A 13387-nucleotide genomic window follows, 5' to 3' on the forward strand; every position below is an offset into this window, starting at 1 on the left:
GTCCTCCTTGTGTACCTCACTTTGTGGAGCAGATAGCAATGGTAGGAGCATGCGCTGGAGCCGGCAAGAGAGGCAGCGGCACCGAGGAGCTGAGAGGACAGGAGGGCCCAGGATCGCCCCTCTTATAACCCTCTCAGGAGACCTTGAGAGCCTGAGAACTAACTTCCAAGAGTACACCCCAACTAGGCCCTTTTCTCCCCCAAACTCCACCACCTTTCAAGAGTGCCACCCTGGGGACCACAGCCACAATGGTTTCTTTAAGGTCACCCAAACCACAGTGGCCCATGGGAGCCTTTGCTTCTGATGTTCCCAGAATGTGCAGATCAATGTCTTCCTTTTCATGAATATGGGAGCCAACAGAGGACTGCAGCCGTTTCACCTGTTGATTCTCCTATGAACTCAGCGACAGCGGTGTTGGGGAGACTTCCCTCCCTGGGGCTGATGGCTGTTTTGACAGCTGCTATGTTTGCAGTTATTTCAGATCCCATTTGTCTGGTTTCATTTCACCTGTTGATTCTCCTATGAACTCAGCGACAGCAGTGTTGGGGAGACTTCCCTCCCTGGGGCTGATGGCTTTTTGACAGCTGCTATGTTTGCAGTTATTTCAGATCCCATTTGTCTGGTTTCCAGGTTGTTCTCGTTGTAGCGTTTTCCCTATAACGGTCTATAAATATAGGGTGTGTGTGTGTGTGTGTGTGTGTGTGTGTGTGTGTGTGTCTTCTATTTGTAGATGTGCATAATAGACTGCCTCTGTTAATGTTCGTGGGAAGTGCTGAACTAATAAATTGTGTTGATGTCTTCTCAGTAATAGAAATCCTGAACATAGTTTCTTTAGCACCAGAAACAATTTTATTCCTGTGCCTCAAGATAACCAGGTTTAAAATGGAAGGTGGTTAGGTAAATGAGACTTTAAAAATTTTTTATTTATTATTTTTATGTTATGTGTATGCATGTATTGTCTGCATGTAGGTAAGTGCACCTATGTCGAGCAATGCCTGCGGAGGTCAGAAGAGGCTGTCAGATCCCTTGGGACTGGAGTTACGGGCAGTTGTTAGTTGCCATGTGGGTGCTGGGATTCAAACCCGGGTCTTCTGCAAGAACAGTCAGTGTTCTTAACAGCTGAGCCATCTCTCCAGCCCCTGGTAAATGAGACTTTTAAAAAGACTGACCATTGAAATAGTACACACAGAAAAGAGAGCTGTGAGTAGCTTGGTGAGAAATCTGACTTCCGTCGATTGCCTGTATGGCTTTCTTGGAAAGCATGAAGGAGCTTTGATGATAACTAACATTTGAGAAAACCCAGGATTAAAGAAAGCTAGAGTGAAGGTCAGAGCCTTCCTTTAAACATTTTATTTACTTTTATTTTTTGTGTATGAGTGTATTGCCTGCATGTATGTGAGTACACCTGTGTCATGCAGTGCCATGGACGTCAGAAGAGGGCTTTGGATTCCCCTGGAACTGGAGTTAAGGACAGTTCATAGCCACCACGTGGGTGCTGGGAATTGAACCCAGGTCCTCTGCAAGAGTAGTCAGTGCTCTTAACTGCTGAGCCATCTCTCCAGCCCCCCCCCGCCCCAGAGCCTTCCTTTATAATCAGCTCTTCTCACACTCTATCAGCAGCGCCCAGCACAGGGTTAATTTCAAATGGCACATGCCAATCAGTTTTTACTGAGACAAAAGATAGAAACTGATATAACTACAAAGTCAGTCTAGTTTTTGGCTGATGCAAAATATTTGTTCTTCCCTTACACATCAGTCATTGTTCATTATAGGTTGAACATCCCTGGTTTAAAATAATAGACCTGAAATCTGGAATGCTCCAAAACCCAATTTTCTGAGTGAGTGTCATAGTAACCCAAATGCAAGCTGTCTACAGACCCCCAAGGTAGACGAGAATTCCTTCCCACCATCAGATCTGCATTGAAGACAGAAAATGCCCTCTCTTGACTTCAGAGTTTCTGTTGTTACTACAATCTACTGTGTGTGGGAATAAATCAAATGAGCTTATCCATTTGGAAATGTATGTGTGTTCCTTTTACATTGTCTTCTCGTGACATATCTGTTATTCTTGCCAACTTGTTTTTGATTCAAAAAGCTTGAAGAGTTTCTCCAAGTGAGTCATTCTTTAACAGTCCTTCATTTGAAAGAACTCTGACTTGTTAGGGAAAGAATTCATGAATGCAGGAAATAGAATCAACATTTAGTTTCAAATACATTTTGTTCTTTGGAAGCCTATATAGAATGCTCATACTTCAAAAATATTTTAATTCTTCTTATTATTTTATTGGTTTTTTGTTGTTTTTTTGTTTGTTTTTTGTTTTATGAGATAAGGTCTCTGTAAACCTTAGCTGACCTGGAACTGGCTAGATAGACCAGGATGGCCTTAGACTCCTGGAGATTTTCCTGCCTCTGCCTCCTAAAATGCTGGAATTAAAGGTGTATTCCACCACACCTGGCTCATTTTAATTATTGTAAAGTTTGCTAAGAATAGATTGATGGATGGATGGATGGATGGATGGGTAAATGAGTGGGTGAGTGGATGAATGGATGGGTGGATGAGTGAATGGATGGGGTCAGTGAATGGGTGAGTACATGAACAAATGGGTGGATGTATAGATGGGTAGGTGGATGGGTAGATGAATAAATGGATGGATGGATGAATAAAGCCATGTTTCTAAAAGATACACATGGGTTTAGAAACAAGAATCAGAAATTTTTGATACATGGGGAATCATCTTATATTTTATATCATAGATTAGCATTCAGCTGGTGTGTACCTAGATGGGCAAGAGTTCATACTAAAGTGTGAGACATAGAGTTGTGAAAATACCAAAGAAAAAAAGGCTGAGTGTGGTGGCACACACATACAATTCTAGTCCATGGGAGGTGGAAGCAGGAGGATCAGGAGTCATCCTTGGCTACATAATAAGTTCAAAGGCAGCCTAGACTACATGAGATCCTGTCTCAAAAAAACAAACAAAAATAAAAAATCATAAAAATAATAAAGCGCTCACCAGGCATAGTGGTGCATGCCTTAAATCCTAGCACTTGGGAGGCAGAGGCAGGCGGATCTCTGTGAATTCAAGGCCAGCCTGGTCTACATAGTGAGTTCCAGGCCAGCTAGGGCTGCAGGGAGACCCTATCTCAGAAAGACAATAAATAAATATAAATAAATAAATAATAAATAAAAATAAACTAAAATTCTCACATAGCTCTCTTGTCTGGTAAGGGATGAATTAATGTTTTAACCACTCTTGATGGTGGGAACAGGGTGTGGAGGAGGAACAGAAAAGATTTTTCTCTCACAACTCTCCTTCAGAAAATCAAAATGATTAAGAACAGCTGAAAAGCATCTTTTAAATGATTCTGTGGTCATACAAAACATAAAGGGTCATTCCCAAGGAATGCACATTGTTTTCAATTTGCCAGCCAGCCTTAAAACTTGGACTCAAGGCTGAGCGAGCTGCAGTCTGGGCATTTTTGACAATGGAGGAGTGGATTCCTGCTCCTGCACACAGCAGCATAGCTGACATTTTCCCTCCTTAGTAAAGACTTCCACCCTCTTGACCTTCAGAGCTGACCTTCTCAAAGACAGTACACTGTTTCGTACATACTTAGCACCTGCTTGGCTGCATGACTACCTGTCTGGACTCTTGCTTCTGGTAGGCGACGTTTCCCTGAAAGTCAGCATCACAGGAACAGAGCAGAGCGGTGGAAGAGGCCAATGTGTGGTCACATCTCTTCAGTTTCCCATGTCAGCTGTAGAGAAAAGGCAGTGGTTTTGTGAGTAGCACTGTGGCTGTTTCTCGGTCTTTTGACTAAGAGCAAGTGTAATATCTGTTCCTATCAGTTTAATAATAGACGTATTAGTGTATCTAGGGGAAGATGGAAGGTAAGTCTACCAGTATACTTTAGAGGTTATTTTCTTGTATGAATTTTATTTCAAGCTAGGCATAGTGGTGCATGACTGTAGTCCTAACTACACTGAAGGCTGAGGCCAGGAATTCATCTGAGCCCAGGACTTTAAGATCAGCCCTGACAACAGAGCAATACTCCGATTCCCCCTGCCCTAAAAAAAAGAAAGAACACTTTCTTATTCCCAGGGTACATAAAAGTTGTTAATCTTGAATCTTTATGGGTCTTGGGAATAGCTAATTCATTAGGCAGATAAATAAATATACAGGTCCTTTATAGCTCTTTCAGCATTTAGAACATTAGGATGTCCTAGATTTCAAGTATGATAGAAAAAAAGCCTGTGAACAACATGAGTGAGCAAAGTTTCCGACAGTGTGTTTTGTTGTAGTTTGAACCTGAACAGTCCCCCACAGGCTCATGTTTTAAATACTTGTTCCTGGGCTGGTGGCACTATTTTTGGGAGGCTGTGAGGTCTTCAGGAGGTGGCAGAAGTAGGTCATTGGGGACCAGCCCTCGAAGCTTGCAGTTCAGCCCTGGTTCCTGTGTGCATTCTGTTCTCTGGTACATCGTGACCATGGGAGCTTCTGCCTTACACTTCTGCCACAAACAGTCACGCCTCCCCCTATAATGTATTGAAACTCTCTGATAACATGAACCCAAATCAGTCTTTTTTCCCTTAAACTGTTCTGTCAGGTAGTTGGGTCATGGAAAAAGTAACTAACACATGTTCCCGGCAAGCTCCCCTTTTTGTGCTGTGCTATATGAGGGAACACAAAGAAGTCAGAATGGGTCAGCAGATCGCAACATCTGGCAGGAAGCAACGTGGAACAGAACCAGACAGAAACAGGACCAGGAGATCCTCTCCACCAGAGCCATAATGATAACAATAGCAGCTATGATTTACAGAGCACCAACTGGAGGCATCAGGCCAGAGTGTGTGACCATCATGGCAATCCATGGACTGTGCACAATTACGACTTATGTCACAGCTGAGGAACTGAGGTACAGTGAGGTCCGTGTCTCATCACTGGACTCCAAGTAGAAGAAAAGCAACTGGGACATACGGCACCTGCTCCTAACACTGTGGCATCCTTAGCAGCTCCTAGGAGGGATATTAGACCAGGACACTGAGATTTTATTCTAAGAACTGGGAATGTGGGAAGTAAAGACAATCCTTGCTTTGTGATCATCACAGAACATCCAGGGAAAGAAAATGCTGAGGCCCAGCATCTGCCCAGCTCATTCATTCTTGTTTTGGACCAGCCTCTCCATCTTTTCAGGTCAAAATCAACTTTTCTGCCACAGTCCATCCCAGTGCCCACTCTTGTCCACAGCCTTCTCCACATCCCATTGGCTAAAGGACCTTCCACCCAGCTTTTAGCTGCCCTTCTCTAGCTATGTATTTTCTGACTGCCAAGCCTTTCCGAGCCAATGCCCAGTCACCTGATGACCCTGAGCACAATATCCTGTACAGGGTCTAAGTTTAACTTACCTTTGTTGAGTGGCCCTGCCCAGGCCTGTCAGGTAAAAGCAAAGAAAGGGGGTCTGTGCTACCTGATCACTCCCCTGTGGTCTGTGTCTGTCAGGGTGATGCTTGCCAGTAGCGAAGTGCCTGGCTCTACAGTGGTGGGTGGCTGGGGCACTGGGGTGGCCAACTGCTGGGTTCAAAATCCCCAGTGCTCTGTGACTTTGTGCTTAAGGGTTTTTTATTTTTAAGTGTAGGATGAAAGGGCCAAGGATGCAGCTCAGTAGTCCAGCTTTTGCCTACCTAGAGTGTTCAAGATCCTGATTTTGTTCACAGCATCCATGCATACACAAACATATAGCACAACTTAAGGGGATTAAGGGGATTAATTACTTCTTGTGTTCATTGTGTGGATAAACTGAAATTATGTGTGCTTGATATGATCAACACCATTTTTAGTATCATTATCTGATAAACATGTCATTCCTGTAAGGGACCCTGGCAGGGTCACTGAGAAGTAATAAAGATGGCAACTTCCTACTTTTTCTCGGTCTCTGGCAGGAAGGCCTTATTTTTAATTCCAACAGGGCCCTTTCAACTGGCCCGTTTAGAGTCACCTGGACATACACACCTCATCATTTGGAGCCATAAGCCTATCAACACCCACTTCTTTGTGTAAGTTGACCAATCCAAAATTAGGGGAGGGAAAACTTTCTTGGGGATGTTGGATTTTGGTTTCCAGGTTCCCTTTCCACTTATGGAGTGCTTCATCTTTTTTATGAACGCATGTATGTGTGTGATCCTTTATGTGAGTGGATGTGATTATCTTTCAATAAAAGTCTGTTTGCTGCTCTTTGATGGGCTGATATTTTCCCTACATTTTAATTGGTTGTGAAAATGAACCCAGCAATAACCCCTCGCCTGATAAAGATGCCAACCACAACAATTCACAGAAAAGGCAAAAAATTACTTGTGAACCAAACATTGAAGAATGAAGGGAAAGTTCTTAAGCTATTGTAATGGCAGCAAAAACGGATCCCTGCAGGCCTGGACTGCAAAACAGGCAGATGATTTTGTAGTGGTGGAAATGAGAAATCCTTTCCTCACCGATCACAAGGACCCCCATGATGCTAGGCACAACTCTGACCTTCTCTGCCCAAACAAGTTTATGGAACTAACCCGGAGTGCTACTTGACTCTTCCCAAACAGGACCCATTTCCCAGAGCCCCAGCTACAGGCCCATCAGGCAGAAGGCACCTCTACTTGCTGCCCTCCTCCCTCTGTCTGAACCTTCATGAGCTGCTATGTCTCCACTTTCTCTCTTTTAGAAGTTTAACTGTGCCCTTACTATGCTCTGAATGTTTCTAGAATCTAAGTGTAAGAAACTTAATCTCCAAGTCCAAGCTGGATAGAGAGCAGTGCTTCCTGGGATCCTTCCATCATACTAGTGTTTACAGCCGTATTTCAATCGTCGGATTTATAAAACTATTTGCATTTGTCTGTAAAAACATTCTGACATTTGAGTACCACGGTTTTGCATATTATGTAACAGATTATCAGTGAAATATCTGTGTATCTTCAAAACCATTTAATGTATAGCCAGATTAAAAGAACTTATAAGAAAGTACAAAAAACTTACTTGGTCTGCTTAAAGCACTTAAATAACCTCTCACTTTTTAATTCCTGTTTCTCGGATTACAGCAGACAGCAGCTTAAGAAGAGCTTTATCTGAGCTAAACAATACAAAATTTAGGAACTTTAACTTGGAAGCCCATTTAGGCTTCAGAGACTCAGAGAAGTCTATCCATGAACATCAACAACAGTCAGGTGTGGCTTATTGGTGAAGCCTTTGGCTTTTACATTTAAAATTTGAGTACAAGATTCTTCATGCACTTGGTGAACCACTGGCCTTACCTGATACTGACCTTCACCTACTATTTTTCAATGATTTCTATCTAATAAGGAGACTATTTTTTCTAATGTTTTCCTTCATTGGTACATTGTACCTATGTGAGTGTTTATGTGTGCTAATGTGTATGCACGTGTGTGCATGCAGAGGCAGAAATCAATGCTGCATGCTTCCCTCAATCACACTCCACTCATCTGGGGGGACAGGGTCTCTCACAAAATCGGATTGGCTGGTCAGTGAGCCTGAACCCCAGGGTCCTTTTGTCCCCTCTCCTTAGCTCTGGAGTTACAGGTGTGTGCAGCCACATCCAGCATTTGTGTGGATACCAGAGATCTGAACTCAAGTCCTCATGCTTATGCAGTAAGTACTCTCTCAGTTGAACTATCTCCCCAGTCCCTAATTGGCATATTTTACCAAGTAAATTCAATTCTGTGTATTTGTGAAAAAAGCATGACATTTGGACACCAAAGTTTTGTATGTAATGTGAACTGGTTATCAGTAAGGTATCTGTCTATCTTCAGAGCCATTTGGTATATACTCAAATGAGAAGAAATGATGACAAAGTATGAAAACCTTTGGTTTGCCTTTAAAGCATTTTTATAATTTAAGATGAAGGAGAATATTGAATTTCATTATTATTAAACTTTGGATAATATTCAGAAAAGATGTGTTTCTAAAGAAGTTGCCTCCATATTACATATTTATTTCTTTTAATAATTTTACTTTTATTTATTTATTTGCATGTGAATGCCCCATCATACACATAGAAGTCAGAAGGTAACTTGTGGGATTCAGTTCTCTCTTTCCAAAGGGATCAAACTCAAGTTGTCATACCTGGTGGCAAGTGCCTTTACCTACTGAGCCATCTCACCAGCCCCTGTATATTTATTTAAAAGGGGAAAATAAATATTTTTATAATATTTCTGTATAATCATTGCAAATTTGGTAGCTGTAGAACCAATTATAATTTCTTCATGCTTTCTGTGGTTATATTTTATTTAGAAACTCATTTCTAAAAGACCTTATTCATATGTTTATATGTATTATAACACATTTTAATATATCATATCATATCATATGTGGTTAGCAACTTTTCTTTAAGAGTGCGTTACTAGGGAAGTCTCTCTCGTTTTCTTTAATTCATACTTTATAATTAGAATGAATATTATTAATGAAGATGCTTCTCTGAAGTCAAATTTTACTTTAAAAAATAAAATTGTAGTGAAAAAGCTTTGTGGAGTTGTTCTAAACAGTTCTGTTAGTTGGAAGAATTTCTGGAAACATAGGCAGTACTTTGGGCTGGAACAGCCACTGAGTGCTTAGAGCTTCTTTGTGAGCTATTGCTGTGGAGCTTGGAACAGTTATGCTGAACAGAAAGGTGGGTGATGGAGGCCTAGCTTGTGGCATTTCAAAGGAAGCAAAGACCATCAGAGCTGTTGGTATGATGGTTTGAACTGAGACTCTGTGGTTTCTGGTCAGCTGGGGCTGAAGAATCACCTGTGATTAACAAGAGACCGGCACCACTTAAGTGAAACATTTGCTTTGTTAGGACAATTAATGCTGGTTAGCTGGGGCTGAAAAATCAGGTGTGATTAAGAAGAAATGAACATCATTGAGGTGAAATATTCTGGGTAGCATTTCCTCAGGGTCAGCACACAAAAGCTGTGATCCAGAGGTGGCCTGAGGCTCCATCTCAAGCTGGAAGCTGGACTTGGTAATATGTAAGAGTCTTGTACATGATACTGGTTTTGAAGGCATGAAGGGGTCCTGGAGAACAGCTGAAGCTTGGTACTGTGAGAGGACAGGAGAGGTCATTGGTGGAGGTGCAGCCTCAGTTGTAATGAAGACCCCAAGAATTGAAGGGTTATACAGAGAATCTGAGGCTTTGCACCCTGAGAGGCCAGAGGAACCCACTGGTAAAGATGCAACCTCAGTTTCAGTAGAGAATACCCCCCCTGCATATTGGAGATGGCAGGACCATGGGATGACCACCAAGGGCAGAGGCAGGTATGGAGTGGAGCCAGCCTGAGCCCATGAGACGAGCTGTGTGTGCTGTGGAGGGCAGAGCCAAAGTGGACTTGCCCAAGCCGTTTGGATCCCAGAAGACTGCGAGTGAATTCCAGATATCAACATTGAGCTACAATGCTGGACTTTGATTTTGTTTAAGTGTACCTAGTTCTTCCCATTTGAAATAAGGAAGTATATAACTTATTTTGGATTTTACAGGAGCCCACAGTTGAGAGGCTTATTTAAAAGAGACATTGAGCTTTTAAAATGCTTGACTGTTTAAGGACTATGGGACTTTTAAAGTTGTACTGTTTTACATTGCAATATTAATATTAACATGATATCTTAGGGACAAGAAATGGAAAGGTTGTGGTTTAATAGTGATGTGCTTGTGTGTCAAGTTGACAACTGGTCAATTGTGTTGGATAGCTTCAGTTGCAACTTGACACACCTGGGTGAAGGGAACCTCAGTTGAGGAATTTCCTCCATTGGATTGGCCTATGGCCATATCTGTGGGGCATTTTCTTGATTCATGAGCAATGGGGGGGGGCAGCCCAGTGTGGGCAGTGCCACCCCTGAGCAGGTGGTCCTGGGTTATATAAGAAAGCAGGCTGAGCACAGGCCAGAGGAGCAAGCCAGGAAACTGTTCTTCCACAGTCTGTGCTTCAGTTTCTACCTCCAGGTTCCTGCTTAAGCGCCTGTCCTGGTTTCCCTTGATGAAAGAGTGTAATGTAAGCTGAATTAAACCCTTTCCTCCCCAAGTCGGCTTTGGTCACGGTGTTTATCATATCGGTAGAAAACATATATGTCCTACTTAGCAGATAGAAGTTCCATTCAGTGATGGGAATTCGAGGGAAGAAACATCCCATGTGTAAGTAAAGCTTGTGGTATTGACAGCATCTCATTGGTATCGTCAGATGTCAATCTCCCTGCCGCTGTGGAACAGTGAGGCCTGGTGGAGCCCCGCCCCTTTCCCTTTCATTTCTTGTTTGGGATTTTCTGGCCAGAAGGAGGTGAAGTTCAGACACTTCACTTATGCCTGCAAGGTATAACATGTGGATTCCAGCTTGCACCATGAGAAGTCTGCTTTAGAGTACTGAGTCCACCAACAGCCAGACTTGACATTCTTCAGACAGCCCCCCCTCCCCCATCCCCCTACTCTCTGAAACCCATCAAACCCAGGCGTGGTGACCTGAGGTGTCCAGACCTTGCTACTGTCTGGCTTTGGGGATTTTCCTATTTTGGTTTTACTTTGCTCTTTGTTTTAAACTGCTCCACTTTAGACTTTGAACGTTTGGTTCACTAGTTACAATGCTTGAACCTTTAATTCATTCACTGTTGTCCTTATTCATTTCAAAAAGCAAAAATGCACTAGTGTTGTGTATTGTCACTGGGTTCTTAGATCTATTCTGTTCCATGTGCTGGGAAGATGTGTGTCACGTTCTGAAAAACTTTTTGCTTTGGCCTAAATCAAACATCATAACATTTAAGCAATATATTAGTATTTAAAAGCACATTTAAAATCACGAGATGGAAAACATTGATCTAAATTTTGAAACAACAGCTTATATGTCTTCTCAGCATGAAAATAAGATCTTTATGTTAAATAAAACTTTTAAGTCAGTGGTAATTGATCTAAAATCTCAGAACTAAAGATGACTGAGAAGCAGTTCAAATTTAGGTTCTAAACATAAATTGAAAATTTACCTTGACAGCTTTCAAGATCTACAAACCTAATTTCCTTGAGAGACCACAAGGAGGCACTGTTGAACCTTAGATGAAATGGATTTGAAGTTGCGCACTAAATCTTGGGGTAAATTATTCCGATAATTTAGCCTAAAAAGATTAAAAACCATTAAAAATAAACAAAATATGTGTACTGTCCAAAGAGGGAAGTGATGGGAATCACATGGAGGTGCGGGTGGCACTGATGAGGATGGATGGCCATGAGGCTTCCCTGAGTGGTTCACAATCTTGGACTTCTCTGCTTACAGGAGGCTCAGCTGACATTAGAAAACTCTTTTCTCTGAGCATATGTAATGTCTTCGCTGATCCCACATCTAAGAATGTGGATTGGATGCCCACTGGCCTTCTGGTCTCCAAAGTGTTTCCGGTGTTTACAGCCTGTCACTACAAGTGAACTGCCCCTTCTTTTGGGTCATTTTCATCCTCCCACTCCAGGACATTCTTTCACACAGTTGTCCTCTGTGCTTGGGGTCTGTGTGACCTTGTTTCCTAAAAACCACACAGTGTTAGCAGGAAGCGGGTGCTGGGGGAATTGGTCCAACTCTTCATGCATCTGCTAGAGATCTCCCAGAGAGTCTTATGGGTTTGGGGGAATTCTTTTATATTCATTCACAGTGGAGGCTGAGGGTGAGGAAAGGTTGTTTTCCTTTTGCCTTTTTTTTTTTTTTTTTTTTGGTCTTTTTGAGACAGGGTCTCCATGTAGCCCCGGCTGTCCTGGTACTCACTATGTAGACCGGGCTGGCCTTGATCACAGAGATCTGCCTGCCTCTGCCTCCTGAGTCCTGGGACTAAAGGTGTGTGTGCCACCATGCCCGGTGTTTTGCCTTTTTATAGTCATGTAGAACATGGAGGCTTTCTGGTTGAAAATAAGGTGTTAAGGGTGGGGGTGTACCTCAGCGTGGAGCACATGCTTAGCAAGCCCAAGGCTTTGGATCCGGTCTCCAGCACCACAAATAATAAAAACCAAGGCATTGGAATTCTTGGAACCTGGGAAATCCATCAGCAGGATAACTGTGCTGGAGTTACTATGCTTGATAACTATACTTTTGCCCTGTAATATAACCCAAGGTTTTATGTTTGTTTTAGACAGGGTCTCATGGAGCCTAGATTGAACTCATATATAGCTAAGGCTGGCCTTGAACTCCTGATCCACTTGCCTCCACCTCCTGAGTGCTAGGATTACAGGTATGTGACACCACACCCAGTAGTATAACCCAACTTTTAAATGTGCATGAAGTTATATGAACTCAGTACATCAGTGTGGCCCTGCCCTGTGGCTCTTTGTGACTTTTCATTCTGACAACTCAGTTTATTTGAGTAAGAAGATCTTAAGAGACTTTATTTTTGTTTTCTGGGTCACCCAAACTGGCAATACTGGGGAATTTGAGATAATCCTAGCCAGGAATGTTGTTTTACTTGTTCAACTCTGGATGGGTTGGAGAGGTTTGCATAATATCATATTTTAATGGAGAAAAACAGAAAAGTCAAAATTTCTCTAGATACATAGTATATCCATCTAATTTTTAAAAGAATATTTAGCTTGGGGATCTGGTACCAAGTCCTGTGGCACTAGGTAGTAGCAGAAAGTCCCTCAGACCTGCAGTGTTTGCCTACATCATCAGAGAACAAAATTACTCACCCAACCTTTACACTGTTTTCAGTTTTGTTTTGTGTTTTTGAGACAGGGTCTTCCTGTAGTCCCAGCTGGCCTAGAACTTGCAATGTAGACCAGGCTAGCTTCAAACCTACAGAGATCTACCTGCCTCTGTTTCCTAAGTGCTGGGATGAAAGGCCTGCACCACCATACTCTGCCCTATACAGCACAAAATGGGGTCAAACTGCTCAGAACATAGGCATTCTAAAATCTAATAAAAATGAAAACCAAGAGCCATAAAAATTGAAGACACTCAAACTGAGGGATGTGCAACAGCCTCTATATTGTTTTTTGAAGAGGCCAAAGGTGGCCACAGCCTCACCATGTCAAAGAAACTTCTCTCCATTAGTGAGTATGCTTGGGGGTGGGGGGTGTGAATGTCAATAGACACCAGTTCTGTGGCCAAGGATGGAACATTCATAATCAACATCTAAGACAGCTCTTTCTTTGCTTTTTTTCTTCACTGGAAACTGTTTACTTCCTGAGTGGTATTCTTATACCACCAGCTTGAGCTTTGTCCATTGAATAGTGGGCACAATGACAGGAACCCCTAAAGGTCATGAGGGCAAGCTGGTCTTCTGAGGCTCTGGCCACACAATCTGACTTAGAAACACGAGTAGTAAACTGGGTACCAGAGGAACAGGACAGGGAGGCGCTTCATCAATGTGAACTTAGTTAACAGAAACCAGTG

At 42.5% G+C, this 13387-nt stretch overlaps 1 non-coding gene across 1 annotated transcript; it reads left to right on the plus strand.

Moving 5' to 3' along the window:
- Nucleotides 1-3798: 3798 nt before the first annotated feature.
- On the plus strand, nt 3799-3988 carry LOC115068733. Its single transcript, XR_003848075.1, has one exon. It is a non-coding gene; the product is annotated as a U2 spliceosomal RNA (small nuclear RNA).
- Nucleotides 3989-13387: the final 9399 nt, after the last annotated feature.

This window comes from Nannospalax galili, unplaced genomic scaffold (genome assembly GCF_000622305.1).
Source record: "Nannospalax galili isolate Female #2095 unplaced genomic scaffold, S.galili_v1.0 scaffold488, whole genome shotgun sequence".
Taxonomy (NCBI): domain Eukaryota; kingdom Metazoa; phylum Chordata; class Mammalia; order Rodentia; family Spalacidae; genus Nannospalax; species Nannospalax galili.